The following is a 17,823-nucleotide window of genomic DNA, read 5'->3' as shown; positions in this document are numbered from 1 at the left end:
TTCCTCTATATCCTTATTTTTGGGTTTTTTCATTCTTCTATTTAGGCTTTCTTCTTTTACAAACTCTTTCCAGGATGCTTTTTTCCTCATGAATGGATTCATCATTTTCCAAAACCCCAAATAACCCCTTTAATCTGTATTTGCGCTATTTTCCTCTCTCCTGGGCTCTAGGTTGGTGCCATTGAGTAGAATTTTCTGCAATAATGAAAATATTTTTTTTTTGCTCTCTGCAATACAGCAGCCACTACTCACATGTAACTACTGAGTACTTGGAATGTATTTAGTATGATGAATTAAATTTTTAGTTTTAAGTTTAATTTCAATTTCAAGAGCCACAGCTTAAGAACATTTGATTTAAATCTATTAGAGGTCTTAACTATTTGCTTTAACATATACCAAACTAAATTAATTGCTAATCCCCCAAATAGCTCCTATTTCTTTAGCCCCCATTTCATTAAATAGTGTCATCATCTAAACATGTACTGAAATGGCAAGTACAAAAGAAAATGACTATTTTCTTTTTCTTACTGAAATCCAATTGATTATTTCTGTTTCCAAAATGTCTCTTAAATCTAATCTCTTCTTTACTACTAATGGCTCTCTTTTCCTTCCAACATTCATTGTTAATGACTGGCAGTACATTATCCAAACATTTCAAAGACATACACACACATACACACAAATATTCTTGGTATTTGCCATTTTAAATGCTATGACATGTCATTTGTGTTATAAGAAATTTCCTGTATCCAGGGATATAACTTTGGCCCTTAATTTGAAAATAATGTGATATTAAACTATGAGGAAGGGTTGAGTTCCTTAAGCTTTTCTGTGCTCTAGGCAATGTCTATAAGATCAACTCCCTGTTATTTCATACACCAGCTGGCATCCAACTGAAGTCAAAGTGGCAACTACTAATTCTTGATTTTTTTTCTGCCACTCTGAAGACCAACCAATAGCTTATCACTAGTTCTCCCTCTCCAGTGATTTGAGGAGTAAGTTCATCATGCACTTGGCCCAATGAATAAGTGGACAGAAGCCATTCTGAGGGGCTGCCTTCCAGTTCTACAGAAACTGTAAAGTAGCCCTAAAACAGAATACCTTAGATTGCCAGGGCCAGAGCCAAGAGCTTCCTGCATTGTCTCACTAGCAGGGCATCAGCCTCCAATGTTTTCCCCAAGCTTGGTGTCCTTTGCAGGATTTTAAAAGTCCACATGGCACAGAAACAGGTGTGTTCAGAGAAACCTAGAGAATTCACCAAGCTGATGCTCTTATCTCATCTCAGTGCATGTTGCTATTTTAATTTCTTGTTCTTTTAGGATAAAGTCAGAGATATTCCTTAGGTGCTCAGGAGTGAGATTGTTACCTTTGCTTTCAGCACACTTATGAAGAGAAGTCAAACCTCAGGATAAAGAGGAAAAAGACCATGTGTAACTTATTGCCACTTTTTAGAAAGTGTCTGAAATTAATTCCTCTCTATGGGCCTCAAAGTGATATTCTTCTCCCTTGCATGAATTATTTTAATAATGTAATTAGCCTTCTTATCTCTTGCCTTCTCTTCTACATACTACTTCAGTTGTTCTAATAAAGTGCAATCCTTCTCTAGTTTGCACTGCCTAAACCATAAAGTCCAAAATTTCCAAACTACATATATGATTCTTTATAATTTGATTCTCATCTAAATGATGGTTCCAACTGATAACCTTCTTCACACAGCCAATGCCATGATTTCAGGAATTTGCCAAAAATCAAAGTTAACGCTTTTCTTGGGGCCAGGCCTAATAACCAGTAAGGAGGATGTTTAGGCAGACTGAAACATGTAGAGATAGTCAAAATGTTGCATTTCACTTTTGTTGCTATCTTAAATAGTATTGCACAATATATATTCAGATGATGCTAGGCTTCCAGTCTTTGTGAGACTCATCCTTTTTATTTTTAATTGTTTAAATGCCTAAACCTACTGGGCTTTCCCCACTCCAAGTCACTCTACAAGAGGTTTTGCCCCAACCAGAACATGTGCTTCAATAAGGGGAAGTGTAATGACCTATTACTTACCACCTTCTGAGAAAGACATGATGGACTGTGGTGAGGCCCAGTCATAACATGTTTGCAATGCAGGAAGTGTTTCAGTGGGCACATCATCTCTATTCTTTCACAGCAACAGGAAGAGACAAGCTGGGAGAAACTTTGCACACAGAGAAAGGAGTAATTATAGGGAATATGACCAAAGGTTTCCTATCATGTTTGAATATGGCAGAAAATTATTATCTTCTAAATACAGTGCTATGTGCCTTTATATTTTCTGTTCCACTATCTTAATTCTCTTCTCTCTCCTTTCTCCCCTCATAAATGCCTTCTGTCCTCAATGATGCTGTGTATACATCTCACTGATTCTTTCTTGTGAATTTCCACAGACTGTTTTTGTATTGGCTTCTGCTAGTGTACTCACCATATTGGATTCCATGTATGATTCTGTTTCTGATCCCTGTGAGACTGAGTTCTGGGTACTGAAATATAGCAGAAACAGCACAAAAGAAAATAAAGAGAAAGAGAAAGAAAAATATAGGCCACTATATCTTATGAATATAGATGCAAAAATCTTTAACAAAATTCAGCAGAGTTCAGCAATTTATAAAATTAATTATACTCTGTGACCAAATAGGATTTATTTCAGAAATACAAGGTTGGTTTAATGTTAAAAAAAGAGACAATCTATGGAATCACCACATTAAGAGGCTGAATAATAAGAATGATGTGATTATACTAATCAATGCAGATAAAACATTTGGCAAAGTACACATTAATTCATGTTCTTAAAGAAATATTATCAGGAAACAACGAATAGAGAGGAATTTCCTCAATTTAATGATAAAGAGCATCACTAAAAACCTGTTGCTATATTGTATTTGTTTGTGAAAGGCCATGTTTTTCCCCTAAGATCAGGAACAAAACAAGGATATCTCTTCTCGCCACTTCTATTCAACATTATGTTGGAAATTCTGGTCAGTGAGATAAGAAAAGTAAATCAAAGGTATATCAATCAGGACAAAAAAATCTGCTCCTGCTCCTGTTTGCAAGTGACATGATTGTCTATGAAGAAAATCCCAAATAATCTGCAAAATAACCCCTAGAACAAAAAATAAATTCAGCATGGTCATAAAATGTAGAATAAATATACAAAATAATTTTATTTCTACACAGTAGTACTATGTGGACATCAGAATAAAAAATGCAAATCCACTTGCAATCACACACACACACACACACACACACAGAAATGCTCCAAATTTTAAGTGTAAAACTAGCAAAATATGTATGTCTTATATATTTATGAAAGAAATTGAATAAAATCTAAGCAAATGGGAGACATACTGTGTTCATGGATTGAAAACTCAATGTAATAAAGATAAGTAAATCTCCCTAGACTGATTTGCAGATTTGGTGTTAGTTCTATCAGAATTCCAGCAAGATTTTTATAGATATGGAAAAGATTATTCTAAAATTTACATGAAGAAGCAAAGGGTCTACCCAATTTCAATATCTATTAGGTAACTACAATCATGAAGTAGATACAATATTGGCAGTGAGATTGACATATGGGTCAATGAAAGGGACTAATCAACCCAGAAATGGACTCATATAAATCTGCCCAACTGATTTTTGACAAAAGCACAAAAGCATTTCAAGGGAAGAAATAAAACCTTCTTAAGAAATGGTGCTTGTACAATTGATCATCCACAAGCAAACAAATCAAGCTTGAACTAAGTTTCACACCTTATAAAAATTAATACAAAATGGATCATAGACTTAACCATAATACATAAAACTATAAAATTTTTAGAAAAATGACTAGCAGGACAGAGAAGAGGGAATAAGCAAGGACCTCAAGATTAAAAGTTACTCCACTTTGGAAAAGAGTTTGTACTTCAAAAAGTTAACCATATGGTCGCCATACAACTTGGCAGTTCCATTACTAAGAATCTTTGCAAGAAAAGTGAAACAAATGTTCACAAAACTTGTATATGAATATTCATAACAGCACTATTCATTATTACCAATATATGTAGAAACAAGTCGAATGTACATCAATTGATGAGTGAATAAACAAAACATGGTATGGCCATAAAATGCTATATAACTCAGCTATATAAAAATACAAAGTATAGATATTTGCTACAACATGGCTGAAATGTGAAAACATTATGTTAGTTTTAAAAGTCACACAAAAGTGTCACATATTGTATGATTCCACATATATAAAATACCCAGGATAGGTAAATTCACAGAAACAGAAAATAGATTAATGGTTTGGTGGGGGAAATAGGGAAGGAAAAATGGAAAACAGTGTTAATGCATATAAGATTTTCTTTTAGAAGGGATTAAAATGTTTTGGAGTTTAGTCATAAATTTATAATAATGATAGTTGTATAGCCTTGGGAGTATACTAAAAAATGCTAAATTTTATACTCTGAATATACTAAAACAGTTCATTTTACATAGTAGTGATGGCTTTATACCTTGAAAATATGCTAAAAATAGTAAATTGTACACAATGTATTTCATATAAATAGAATTATAAAATGTGCAACTCTTGTGTCTAAAGGCTTTGAACTATTTGAACTGGAAGTCCAAAAGCACACTTGATAATCATCACCTCCAAAAGTAACAAATTCCTTTGAGTTGGTGTTCTTCACACACAAATAAATGATGTATTCCCTGCTAAAAATGTTAAGGAATTTTCATAAATGTTAGAAATTCTACTAAAATTTCTGGTATGATTCCCCATTGACATCTGTCCTTTTTAAAAAAAATTATTTGTTATTCTTAGATATACATGACAGTAGAGTGTTATGTGTCCTGTTTTAATGCACAGGCAGAACATAAAACTGTGATCCTAGTTTTCCATAATGTAGTGCTTAGTTAGATGGCATAGGAGTGGATCCCATCACTTGTAACCTGCCTGGATTTCAATTTTACCACTATTTTAACTGTGAAATCTTTCTTGCTTAAAAAAGTGGTAGCATTTTTATTTTGTAATTTTAAACCATCAGAAGGGTTAACTTTGCTAGATATGTTAAAGACACTACTATACCTCCTATTAGGAATTATGACTTTACTTGTTTGGAGTCTTTTCAGAACAATAAACCATTATGGTTAAGAGGATGACTTTGAGGTCCATTTGAACCCCCAGTTCCTCATCTGTGAAATAGGGATAATAATAATAGATCTGTGGGGACAAAATGAACTTTTGTAAAGTGTTTAGAAATATACCTACCATGTAATGAGCTCTGTAAATATTAGAGATGGTTTATTTTCCCAGCAGCACTGTAGACGTGCCCATCTTAGTTATATCACGTAAGTGACATAACACAAGTAAATGGAGTTTACAGGAAGACAGGCAGATCATAATTGCTAATAACTAAACCCTCTATAGGTACATTGTACTTATAATTTTTAAAGTACTTATGTCTACACAATCTGCTTTATTTATTACACACATTCTTATTATCTGTGAAGCATGTCTGGACCCCACTTCTCAGACAGCAAAACTCCTTGAAGAAACTGAGGGAATGTTCTCCCGATCAAAATTTCAAACGTGGAAGAGCTTGAACCAGAACTCTGTTTCAACATTTTTCCATCATACCACATTTATATTGTCTAAATAGAGAATTCATGTCCTTTGAAAATGAGGAATCTGAGTCTAACAAAAATATGCCTATTTTCAGTGACTTTCTTACCTGATTCACTAAAAAATAGAAATGAATAGTCTGTTTCTCTTGGGATTTGCTCTGTTTGAACCTGCCTGAGATGCAGCTCTTCTCTTGTAAAAACAACACATTTATTTTGTCTTTTAAGATAATTCTATGCTTGGGCTGGGGATATGGCTCAAGCAGTAGTGAGCTCGCCTGGCATGCGCGGGGCGCTGGGTTCGATCCTCAGCACCATATAAAATAAAATAAAGATGTTGTGTCCACCGAAAAGTAAAAAACAAATATTAAAAAATTCTCTCTCTAAAAAAAAAGATAATTCTATGCTCATGTCTTTAAGAAAGGCATCCTTCGACTATAGTCTGAATCTCTATTGTTCTTTTGTTTATCTAACTGTCTGGGTGTTTATCCTATACTCCCCCCTCCCCGACCTTTTTTTTAATAATTTTTTTTTCACAATACCTTTTATTTATTTATTTTTATGTGGTGCTGAGGTTCGAACCCAGTGCCTCACACATGCTAGGCAAGAGATCATCTATCACTGAGCACAGCCCCAGCCCCCTATACTCCTTTTTATTGTAATTTATCTTTTAATAGCTGTGCCTACCTCTTCAGTTTGACTGTTTAGGTCTTTATGCAGAGGGACTGCTGCCTAGTCAACACCTGGTTCAAACGATATTTGATGATGATGATGATGATGATGATGATGATGATGATAACAAACCTCTCCGTTAGCCTCATCGGTATTCTCTGACTGTGACCATGGCAAGCAATGCTTAATCACTGATTATTTATCTCATTCACATGACCAGTGTTTTCTGAGACTCTACCAAATGCTAGGCCCTATAGAGGCATCAGAGTTATGAAGAGAAAGAAGGCCTTTACTCAAGGATGTATGTTCTAATAGAAGAAATCGACTTCAAAACAAGGAAGTATAGTACCCACTCCAGGTGCTGTGATAGGAGTGCGAGTGGGGTGGCAAAAATGAAGGCAAGCTTTCCACATTGTGTACGGAGGGAGAGGTGTCAAGAAAAGCTTCACAGAAGAGGTAGAATATGAGCCAAGTCTTAAAGATGAGTAAGTGGAACAAACCACCTTAAGTCTGCCTTTTTCTGCTTTGAAAGCAAGTATGCCCCAAGGTCTGACAAGACCACTAGTGCCCAGAGCTAAAACAGATCTGGAGATTTTGACCTTCAATGATCAGAGTAGGAGGTAATGACATGATGTAATTTAAAGAAACAAATTATCTGTTATTTGGAGAAGTTACTGAGCAATGACCTGGAATTGTGTTGAGATCCTCCTGGCCTGCTCTTTCATAAGGAGAGCCTCATCTCTGCCACAGTGTGAGAGTCTAAAGGGTTCATACAGAAGAATAGACTTGCATAGCATTTTGAGACTTTCGAAAATCTTGTGTATGTGTCCTTGCATATTAATGGTAAAATTTCTACATAGCTCATATTTTATTATTTAAATAAGTGCTATATAATAGCAAAATAACACTTTATTATTACATAACTAACACATTTATTGAGCACCTGCTCTTTGCCAGGTACTCTAACAGGATCTGAAGCTGTAGCAATGAACAAAACAAACTTATTTCTCCTGAAGCTTATATTCTAGTGGAAGGAAATCAACAGTAAACAAATAAATAAGTAAATTTTATAGTAGATTACAAAGTAAAAGTGCTATACAAACTAAGATGTAGGCAAAATGGATAGGGAATATTGGATGGGAGAAGCAAGTTAAAATTTAAAATAGGCTAACTAGGAAAGGTCCCTCTCAGAAATGGACAATCAAGCCAATATGAAACAGAATTCAAGCACTGTAAATATCTGGGAGAAGAGAGTCTAGGTTGAAGAGATAGCATATGCAAATACCCTGAAGTGGGAGCATTGTTTAGTCCAGTTAAGGAACAACAAGGAAGCCAATGTGGCTATAATTGAGGAAACAAGGGGGAAATTTGAGGTTAGTAAAGTAACTAGGGGACAGATTGTGTAGAACTTTTACATCATTTTAAATGTGCTGAATTTACTCATATGGACAATCCTTATAACCAGCTTTATTGAAAGCACTAAGAGAAATAGAGTTGAAGTTAGGAGTATAGTATTGGCTCTTTGGTCTGTTTGCTTATTTTTGATTATAAAAATGTATATCCCTACAATCAGTGTAACTCCTTTATCTTCATTAGAAAAACAAAAACTACATTCCCAGAGAAGAGATTAAAATATGGATACCTACATCATTGTGTTCATCTGTAAAAGATTAAGTGTTGCAGGAGATTGGATTCTTTTAAAAGATTTTTTTTCCTTTAATTTAACCAAGGTAATAATCAGAATAGTATGGCTTGAAATGTACCAAATTGTAAAAATCTTGATTCCAATTTTGACAACTAAAGCCAATATTTGACAGTGATATTTCTAGTTGATTTTACTCTTACAAAACATTGTCACTTTTTTTTGTGGGGGTCAAACTATGAAATTTTGATCATTTAAGGCTTCACATCTAACTTATGAAAGAATCACTAAGTATAGGGCCGAAAGCAGCTTTGAAGAAGATTTACTTTAATGTATATATTCTATCAATTAGTAATTTAAATCTAAAGAATTAAAATAATATCATTGAAGTCACAAAGTTGAATCCAGTTGTTACGTTTCCCTTGCTGGGGACCATAATAACCGTGTCAGGCTCATTCCAACCCAGGAGGACACCTTGCCAATGTCTAAGTATAAGGGTACGAGTGTCAATATTTATGGCATTTTCACATAAGGAACAAGCAATATAAGGAAAATGCTGCTGGTAAATACTAAAATTAACACTGTTGCTTTCCCCTTCCATCTGTACTTGAAATGAGGATTTAATGGCCAGCGTCTCAGTGTGATTCAGTGTGTACATATTATTAGAAGACCTTCTCAGTGCCAAGCATCAAAGGCATTAACAGAAAGGTGATGAATTCTGTCCCAGGGCTTATGTAACTTGTAGAGAGGAGGAGGAAGGGAATTCACAATCACTGGACCAGGCCCCTTCATGAGTGTAGTCTCTTCTTAAACCTCAGCACAGTGGAACAGGGGTGGTCATTCCATTTTTACACAGGAGGAAACTGGAATTAAGCAAGCAAATGGAGTCACTCAAAAAGTCAGAGCTATACAGTACAGACCTTGCTGAATGTGGGACTCATTCCTTCTCTGCATATGCAGTCGAGAACTAGAGCCTCTTGCTATTTATAAGGTCAGGGCATTCTCATCTGAGAAACCAGTTTTGAGGGACTAAAAGAAAAAAAATGAAGAAAGAATTGTCATAGAACACAAGAGAACTATTCAGGCCCTTTCAGGTGTCTTCACTGGTAGCCCAAAGGAGGGGCCCTCTGCATGTCTGGGGAGTGTGAGGAAGGAAAAGAGAGAGTGGGGGGTGGGGGGGGCTGGCAATCAGTGGGCTCTGCTCTGACCCAGGAAACTGAACAGATCTCCAGGAGGGCACAGGACTGTGGGGTCATCACTTGAGGAGTATTGATGAGTGCCTAGCCTGTTGTAACCAATGATCTTGCTCTACCACTGGAAAAGTTAGATTTTAATAATGTGAGGAACAATAGGCTCAATAAACAGATTTTAGACAAAGTAGTTGAAAACTCACAAGGTTCAGAATCAGGATACCTAGATTTTGGTCCTAACTCTGACTAGGATTAGTGGGACATCACCTCAGTGGGACTCTCTGAGTCCAGGATTCCTTATCTTTAAAATGGGTGTAATGATAAGTTCTACCTCATGTAATCCTTGAGAGGAACAAATGAGACAATGGATATGAGAGGGCTTTAAAACTTCTTGAGGGCCATGCAAACCTTAGTTACCATCATTCTTGTATATATCCTTGAATTTCTGAGTTTGATATGAAGTAATTTCAATTCACCAGGGTTATCGAAGAGTTTTTAGTCACTTCCCTTAGTTTTGAGGCCCTAGGTTTGGTAGAGGGGGATCTAGAACCATCATGTTAAGTTATATATCTCTTGGGCCACTTGAAAGAAAAATCCCTAGCTCTAGAGGGATTTATTGAGCATTGAATCTCGGGGTGTTTCAGACTAAAACCAAGTTGCCAGATACCACACAGTGACAGATGTATCAGTGAGTAATGGATTATTTAAGTATTTGAAACCATGATATTTTTGGAGTGCTGTGCATTGGTCATCAATTTGGCACTGAAAATGAAACATGTGGACCAATCTTAATGAAAATATGCTTTTGCTATCAATGTGGTGAACTTGGAAAATGGGGTTGCTATACTTGATTATGTATTGCTGGCCCCTTAAGCCAACCAGCTAAGCAACAGATGCTCCTTGGAACTAATACGAAGGAAATGATCAGTATAAATATGCTCAACATATTGAGATCGTGTATGGAGCTCTAAATCATTTGCTTATTTTGTACAGAAATTTTACTTAAGATATACACTATACATGTTCAAAAGCAAAGTATTATACTAGGGATGTAAGAAGATTTAATTGGAATTATAGCACACTTTTTTCTTTAAAATTATTAGTTGTCATTATTATTTTCCACATCATTATTACATTCAGACTGCAATGAAAGAAGGCTAAGTTGTTCCGATTTTTAATGGGTTGAAGTGAATGCAGAGGGATTTGATAGCTGGAGTTCTTATAATGTCTCCTTAAAAATTCTTCTAATTGAAATAAGTTTGCACCAAATATACAGTTATTTAAATAAGATGCCTTTATTAGCTGAGGACAGTTTTTAAGGGACAGAGATGAGCCTGCACCTTTCTGACTTGGTGGACAAAGGATTGGATTAAAATTGACCAGCTAAGTATGGCTGCCCTCTAGAGCGCTGGAACAGTCAAATAAAAACCTTTTTGCAGTGAACTCTCTTCCAATTAGCAGTAACTGACTGGAATCAACTGTGTGGTTTTGACTGAGGAGATGCCTTTCTCTGTGAGAAAAGCAAAACAGGAAAATAGAAATAGAGAACATGGGCTAAAGTTGGTCACATGAGACTAGTTGCCTTCATCAGGAATTGCTTGGTCACAAGCAGCAGAAACCCACTTAAAGTCACTTAAATATAAATGAGGTTCTCATTGCTAATAAACAGGATGCCTCTCATAGCCCGGTATGGCCAGCCAGACTCCAAAGGGGCAGGAACCAGAAAATGGTCAGCAGATAGGAGCTGAGGCAGCCTGTGTGCTTGTCCTCTTGTTTCTTCATCAATCTTTGGATTCACACAGACTCTTGCATTTCTCTGCCTATCTTCATTTTCTCTCTCTGAAGACCAGCTTTCTCTGGCTACTTCCACATGGGCCCAATACAGTCACTCCAGACTGGAGGTCACGAAATGAGCTCCTGGAATGTTTTGTGACTATAAATTTCCAGGAGTTTGAAGACCATTTTTTTTTTTTTGAGTTGATGGTTGGAGGTTAGATTGTTAAGGCCTTCAGGATCTCTAGCATTCTGAGTGAGTTCTACAATTCTAGACGGCTAAGCTACTCTAAGGGCTGGGTCTTAAGGTATCAACATGGCTTGGTTAGGAAAAATTTTGGGGAAATTAGAAGGTCTGAAGTTATTCTTGGCTTTCTCTTTTGCCTCTGGATACTATTTTCCCATGTGGGAGCATCTGCTCACCTCTGGCTGGCCAGAGCTTCCTCCTCTGATCCCCATTCTTCTTCTTTTGAAGCAGTAGACTTTTCTTCAGACTCAAATTTTAACTACCTCCATTGCTATTTTCATCTCTCTAGCTATGGTCTCATTTACTCAGCAAGGTTCTAAATGGCACTCTCTAATAAACATAGAAACCTCCATAGTCAACAAATAGTACTTATTTCAAAAGACTTTTAAGTAGTGATTCAAAAGTGGGCATGCCAGAGGCTAGGGGTTCTCCTTTGGAGTCAGAGCTTCTTTCTGAAATCACCTGGTGTAAAGGACAAATCAGAGAGGTTTGAATTTGAATCCAATTTTATTACTTTTAAAAGTGAGAACTTAACAAATTGACCTCACTACTTCTGCATTTTAAATTATCTCAATTCTACTTACCCCATGGAATTGCTGTGTGGAATAAATGAGGTAATTATGAAATGCATAAAATATACAAAGGTAGTAGGGTTTCAGTAAGTGATAATCCCTTAATCTGCACTCCACCCATGTATTCCTCTAAATTCTCAATACAAGGATGGTGGCCCTAGAGAAAGACCCACACTTTGTGGGCACCTCTAGAAGTACTACTGGCTCCCTTCCCCAGGGCAGGTACTTTCCATTCCCTTATGCACAGATTGGAGTATTAGAGACAAGATATCACACTTTTCCAATAAAAGGTATAGTTCTAAAACAACAAAGGGATTCCAAGGCAAAGAGGACTTTGAGTCTAAAAGGCATCTGTTGACAAAGAAAATAGGAGCACATTTCTAGTGGCACTGTCTTTTAATACTGGAAGTTTTAGCTAGAAAAATGGATATATAAAAGGTGTGTGTGTGTAATATTGCCACTGCTTCAGCATTTACTGTGTTAACTATTTCATACATTATTTCACACAAAAACTCTTAGAGTCGTGATTCCAATTTGTAGATAAGAAAAATTAAGACCAAGAAGTGTTCAGTAACCTGATTAAAGTATAAGATTGTATTGAAAACTATAGGGATTCCAACTCTGAAAATAATACTTTTTAAAAAATTTTATCTATTATGTAATAATAATTATGTAATAATTGTGCACTATGTATTCATAGTATACAAGGTGGTATTTTAACACACACATATAGCATGCACTGATCAATCAGGGTAATTAACATTTCCCTCTCCTTATCATTTATGTCTGTAGCCTTTGAGCTCCTCTCTTTGAGATGAAGCTTCAAAACTTAACCACTGGCAGTATCTTGTGCTGTGCTAGACCATATCCTGTGCTGCTTTCATCGTCCTGGTCCCCTGTCACAACTCTCAGTAAGCTACCTAGAGCTTCCAACTCCCCATGAACCTGAGCCCTACTGGGTTTCATGGAGATGCTGCAGCCCTGCAGCGGAGATCCAAGCCTCATTAATCTCCCAGGTCTAATACCTTGCTATTCAAAGTGTGGTGCTTGGAATAGCAGCCTCACCTGGGAGCTTGTTAAAAACACAGAATCTACTGACCCTTCTCAGACCTACTCAATAAGAACTGGCATTTTCAAAAGCTCCCAAAGTGGTTTCTACTCACATTAAAGTTTGAGAAATGCTGATCTGGTATGTGAACCATATTAGATGCAGATTATCATAATTGCTCAGATATTTTTCAGCATGTTAATTTTTTTCCACATTGGCCATGATGTTTGATTCCTGTGAGAAAGCTCTACGTTGGTGCTTTTCACCTTCCTCTCCTTTTCTCAGCTTTATCCAATAGCTGTTTATCAAATTCTCTGTAAGTCAGAGAAAGAATTTAGCTTTGGGGGAGTCGCTTACCTCACCACAAATGAAGGTACTATCAGGTCTTTCCCTACAGAAGTCAGGCCCTGTAATGGGCAAAGCCTTTGCAGCTCAAAGAATAGGGATGCTTTTCTTCATTTGTTGGATCTTGGCTTCTCTTTTCCATGTTAGACTTGAGCAGAGCACAGCTGTACAGGTGACAATTCTCCGCCTCTGAGACACCGAAGATGCATGCTGCTGTGTACCCACAGAAGCCCCTTCCAACTTGTTACTTAGAAAAACAAAATATCTTTTTATTTTTATTTTTAAGAGCAAAGAGTCAGAGAAGGGGGAATCCTTTAATGTGTAACTGAAGGGCCCTCCGTCTTTTGACTTTGGCAAAACAGAGATTTCAAGTTATTCTTTACCTTGATGCTTTAACATTGTATTGAGTTGGTGAAAATAGGAGTCAAGCATTCCCAGGAGCTATCATAATTAATTATGATAGGCGATTCTCTATTCATTAAAACACTCTACGACATAGAGATACTGCCAATGGTCAGCAGAGCATGGGGCAGGGAAAATGCTCGGGGGTGGGAGGCTCCCTCTCTGTTCCTTCCATCATAGCCCTGATTAGAAGGCCACAGAGAGGAGCCTGAGCTACAGCTGGGGCTGCTAGCTTGTGACAGCCTGGGAGAACAAAGGATGGCTGCTGAAAATCGTGTTCACGTTTCTTGGATGGAGAAGGTCAGATTTCTTGGAAAAGGAAATCCTGTGAGATGACTATTTCCTCATAGGGCTTCTTAGGGCCCCAGAGTGGTGAAAGAGCAGTTCTTTGAAAAGGGATATCCTCTGGGAAAGTCAGGGAAAAAAGGTTGTTAAAGGATATAGTTAAACAACATGTACTAAGAATCACTGTTTTTCTCAGTCATAAAACATACATGCTCATTATAGAGAATTCGGAAAACACATAACGGTCCGTAGAGGGAAATAAAAACTGCCTTTAATCCCACTAGCCAGAATAATTATTTTATATAGAGTTCTATTTCCTTTCAGATACATACTTTTTAAAATTCATAATTATTAGTAAATATTTTTCAAGGAATGATGTTCAAGACTGCTTCATATGAATGTGGCTAATCTTGCTATGTAAGATTAAGTTGATGTTTTGGGCTATTTCTAATTTGTAGCTATTAAAACTAGCTCTGTTATGAATATGCTTACACAAATATTTAGCTATCTGTGATTATCTCCTTAGGATAAACTCCTGAAAGTGGGATTACAGAGTAAAAGGTATATTTTTAATATTTCTGATATATATTGCTAATTGCCTGTAGAAAGGGTGTTTCTAATTGGTTATCTCCAACAGCTGCATTTGCTAGGTAATGCAGCTTTATTAGATGAAGTAGTCAGTATTTTTTCAATTATAATAATGATTTTAAAAACCTAATTACACCTGGCTAAAAGAGAACAGAGACTTATTGGCTAGTGTAATTTTAAGAGTTGTGGCGTCACTCTTCTCCCTATATTTGTTTCATCCTCAGTGTGATTTCTCTGTGGTTTTAAGATGGCTGCTAGTGATGCACTTCTTTTACAAAGGAGAAAACAGATTCAGTCCTGAACCACTGTTAGAAGCCATTCTGATTGACCAGATTAGACTATGATCACCAAAGGTTGGCATTAAGAAGACCTATAACCCAGTAGCAGAGGAAGGATCAAACTCATATTCGCCAAACTATTGCTTTCCTCAATAAAGGTATGTCTTGATGTTAGCCTTATCTTTACTGTGTCCTTTAGAGCCTATTAAGTGTTTTAAAATTTTACCGATGCAATAGGCAAAAAATTTAAAAAGGCTATTTTACTTTGCATTTCATGCGTCATTGTTGAGGTTTAACATATAAAATATTTATTGGTCATTTATATATCTTCTTTAGTGACAACGCTTTTCTATAGGCCCTTTCTCATTTTTTTCTTACAGATTGTGATGCATATTTAGTAGCTTAAAACATGTAGAATGGTTACTTTGTGGTTGTATATTAAACTCATCTAGGGAGTTTCAAAAAAACATGCTATGACCCCATCTTCAAAGATTCTGGTTTAATTCATGCAGATTATGTTATATATATAAAAAAAAGCCCCTGGAGATTCTAAGTTGCATCTAAGGTTGAGAAGTGTAAACCTTTTGAAGCACCATCCCTATCCATATATCTTTCATGTCACTTGTAAGTTTCATTTCTTTTACAGATTGCTCTGAAATTCTTGTCCTAAGTACCTCTAGTAAATGAAGCATTTATTCAGGCCTTGGAAGAGACAGAATGAGATGAATATTCATGACCACTCCGATGAATTAAGTCAAGCAATCAGCTGCTTCTCTGGCACGGTCAATGTGGCAGTGCTCAGACTCACAGAAACTTTTTTGGCCCCTTTCTTCCTGATTAAGGGAAAAAGGCAAAGATGTCCCTAAGAAACCCAACCCAGGGAGAGTATATTTGTAAACAGGGAACTAAACAGGAACACATTCTTGTTGAAAGCAGAAGCATATTTACTTCTACCCTGGTTGTTTATGGCATCCTGGCTGTGCTTACAGAAACAAATGGGGCTATGCTTGGCTTATTTCCCCTCCTAAAGAGCCTGAGGAAATGTAAGCAGACATTCTTTTAACAAATGACAGTTCTGCTATTAAGCAGCGATTCTGAATGCATCTACCTTCTCCATGTTTGGGGACTAGTGGGTACTTGTTATTCTCAGGATGTGTTAAGTCAATGAAATCAAATGAGAAATTTTGTTCTTTCCAACACTGTGCTGACAAATTGGTTAGATTTTTTTTTTTTTTAATCAGAAACACCACACTGCTTTGAATCATCAATCAAGAGAAATTGCTTCATAAATGTTCCTTTTCTTGGCCATAACTAAGATGTGCTTCCTCTTTTGGTGTTCAGGAGGGCTGTTAAGGCCTCTGAGTACCAAAAGGAATGCTAGTATTCCAACCCAGTGGTTCCTGCTGTTGACTCTCAGTATTTATCTGATAAATCATCATGTACACTTGAAAACTTACATTATACCTACACCATTGATTGATCATCTATAATTATCTTATTCTATCTTGTAGATATATCCACAAATGGTTTGCTAACATTTTATTAAATTATAAAAATATTTAGCATCTTAAATTAACATGATGTATGTAAAATAATTGCATCTCTTTCTAGACAGAAATAATCAGCACTGAGGAAAGGTGGCACATTGGTATTTGACAAGTAATTTTGTTGTCCTTGGGAAAAATGACAGGGCAAATGTATGTTTGGGGGCAGATAACACGAGTACAGGGAATTATACCATCCCACCCTGGGCAAAAGACAGAATCTTGTACTTTATACATTTTAACTTGTACCCCTCCTTGTCCAAAAAGTGTAAAGGAAATTCCTAAAGAACTTTATTTTTCTAGTAGCTTAATTTGGCCTATCAATCCCAGAGTAGAATTTAGTTACAGAAAGAAAATATTTTTTTTCTCCTTGAGAGTTAATAATAAAAAAATGCAGATTTTTGAAAAATATAATGAGTCCCCAAGGAAGTTGCCCCTATCTTCACAATTTACAAATCCAGCAAAGTGCAGCAAACTATAATTTAGCAATGAGGAAAATATTCTAACCCTCAAAGATGCAGCCTCATTACTCTCTGAAGATTCAAATGTCAAAACACTGCGAAAGATAGAACTGAGATTTTTCTTGTCTGGCAGACAAAAAGGAAAAGTAGACAGTGGCCCTGGTGAGACTAAATGCAATATTTTCTTAGAGCAGGAGCAAAATGAATAGCCTTCTACAGCAGGCTAATGCAATTATGACCCAAAAGTCACTGAGTGACCCCTTGGGCTATTAATGAGGCAATTCTGCTCCTACCCTGTCTTCCCAGGTAGATGCCTTCCACTTCTCCTACATACTCCTTTTGCAGGTAAAGGAATATAGCAGAAAGAGCAAGGGCTTATTAACTCAGGACAACTTGGTACAAATCTCAATCACATGTGTAACATGAGAACTGTGATTAATAATATTGTACTTGGGATTTTTCTAAAAGGGTAGATTTTAGGTGCTCTTGTCATAGAATTGGAGAGGGTGCTTATGTTAGACAATGGATGCATTAATTTGACTACAGTAACCATTTCACTATGTACATGTGTATCAAAACATGCCCTAGATATTAAATATGTACATAATGATAGTAAAAACCTTCATCACAGACACATCCTGTGATCTTGAGCAAGTTGTTGATCTCTCTGAATTCAGATTCCTCAATAGCAACATGAGCATAAATAAAAGTAGAGCTCAAACAATGTGAGGAAGGGAGGGAGAAAGAGAGGTGGGAGAGAGGGGATGGGCTGATGAGGAAGAGAAATAGGGTGGGGGGGAATGGGAAGAAGGGAAGAGATAGATGTGATCAGAATCAAAGAAACAGTTTCTCATCAACCTTAGTTCTTCACCTGTTCCCTTTTCTGTAGCCTCTTCCAATGCCCCATCCTCACCTGCCCTCAGAGCATTGAAAACATACAAAGCCTTCCACACAGTCAGGCCTACCAGCTCTAGGACTGCTGATAGGTAGCCATGTAGCACAAAGCACAGCATGAAAACCGCTAATGGCACTGGTCTGCTTGAATCAGGTTAACTTCACCAGTGGCTGTCTTCATTGTGGGGAAGATTGAACATCAAGACATTGTTGGGAAAGCCTATGAGTAATTCATCTGCTATTAGTAGGCTTTT

The sequence above is a fragment of the Marmota marmota genome, unplaced genomic scaffold (genome assembly GCF_001458135.2).
Source record: "Marmota marmota marmota unplaced genomic scaffold, marMar, whole genome shotgun sequence".
NCBI lineage: Eukaryota > Metazoa > Chordata > Mammalia > Rodentia > Sciuridae > Marmota > Marmota marmota.
This window is presented reverse-complemented; position numbering follows the sequence as displayed.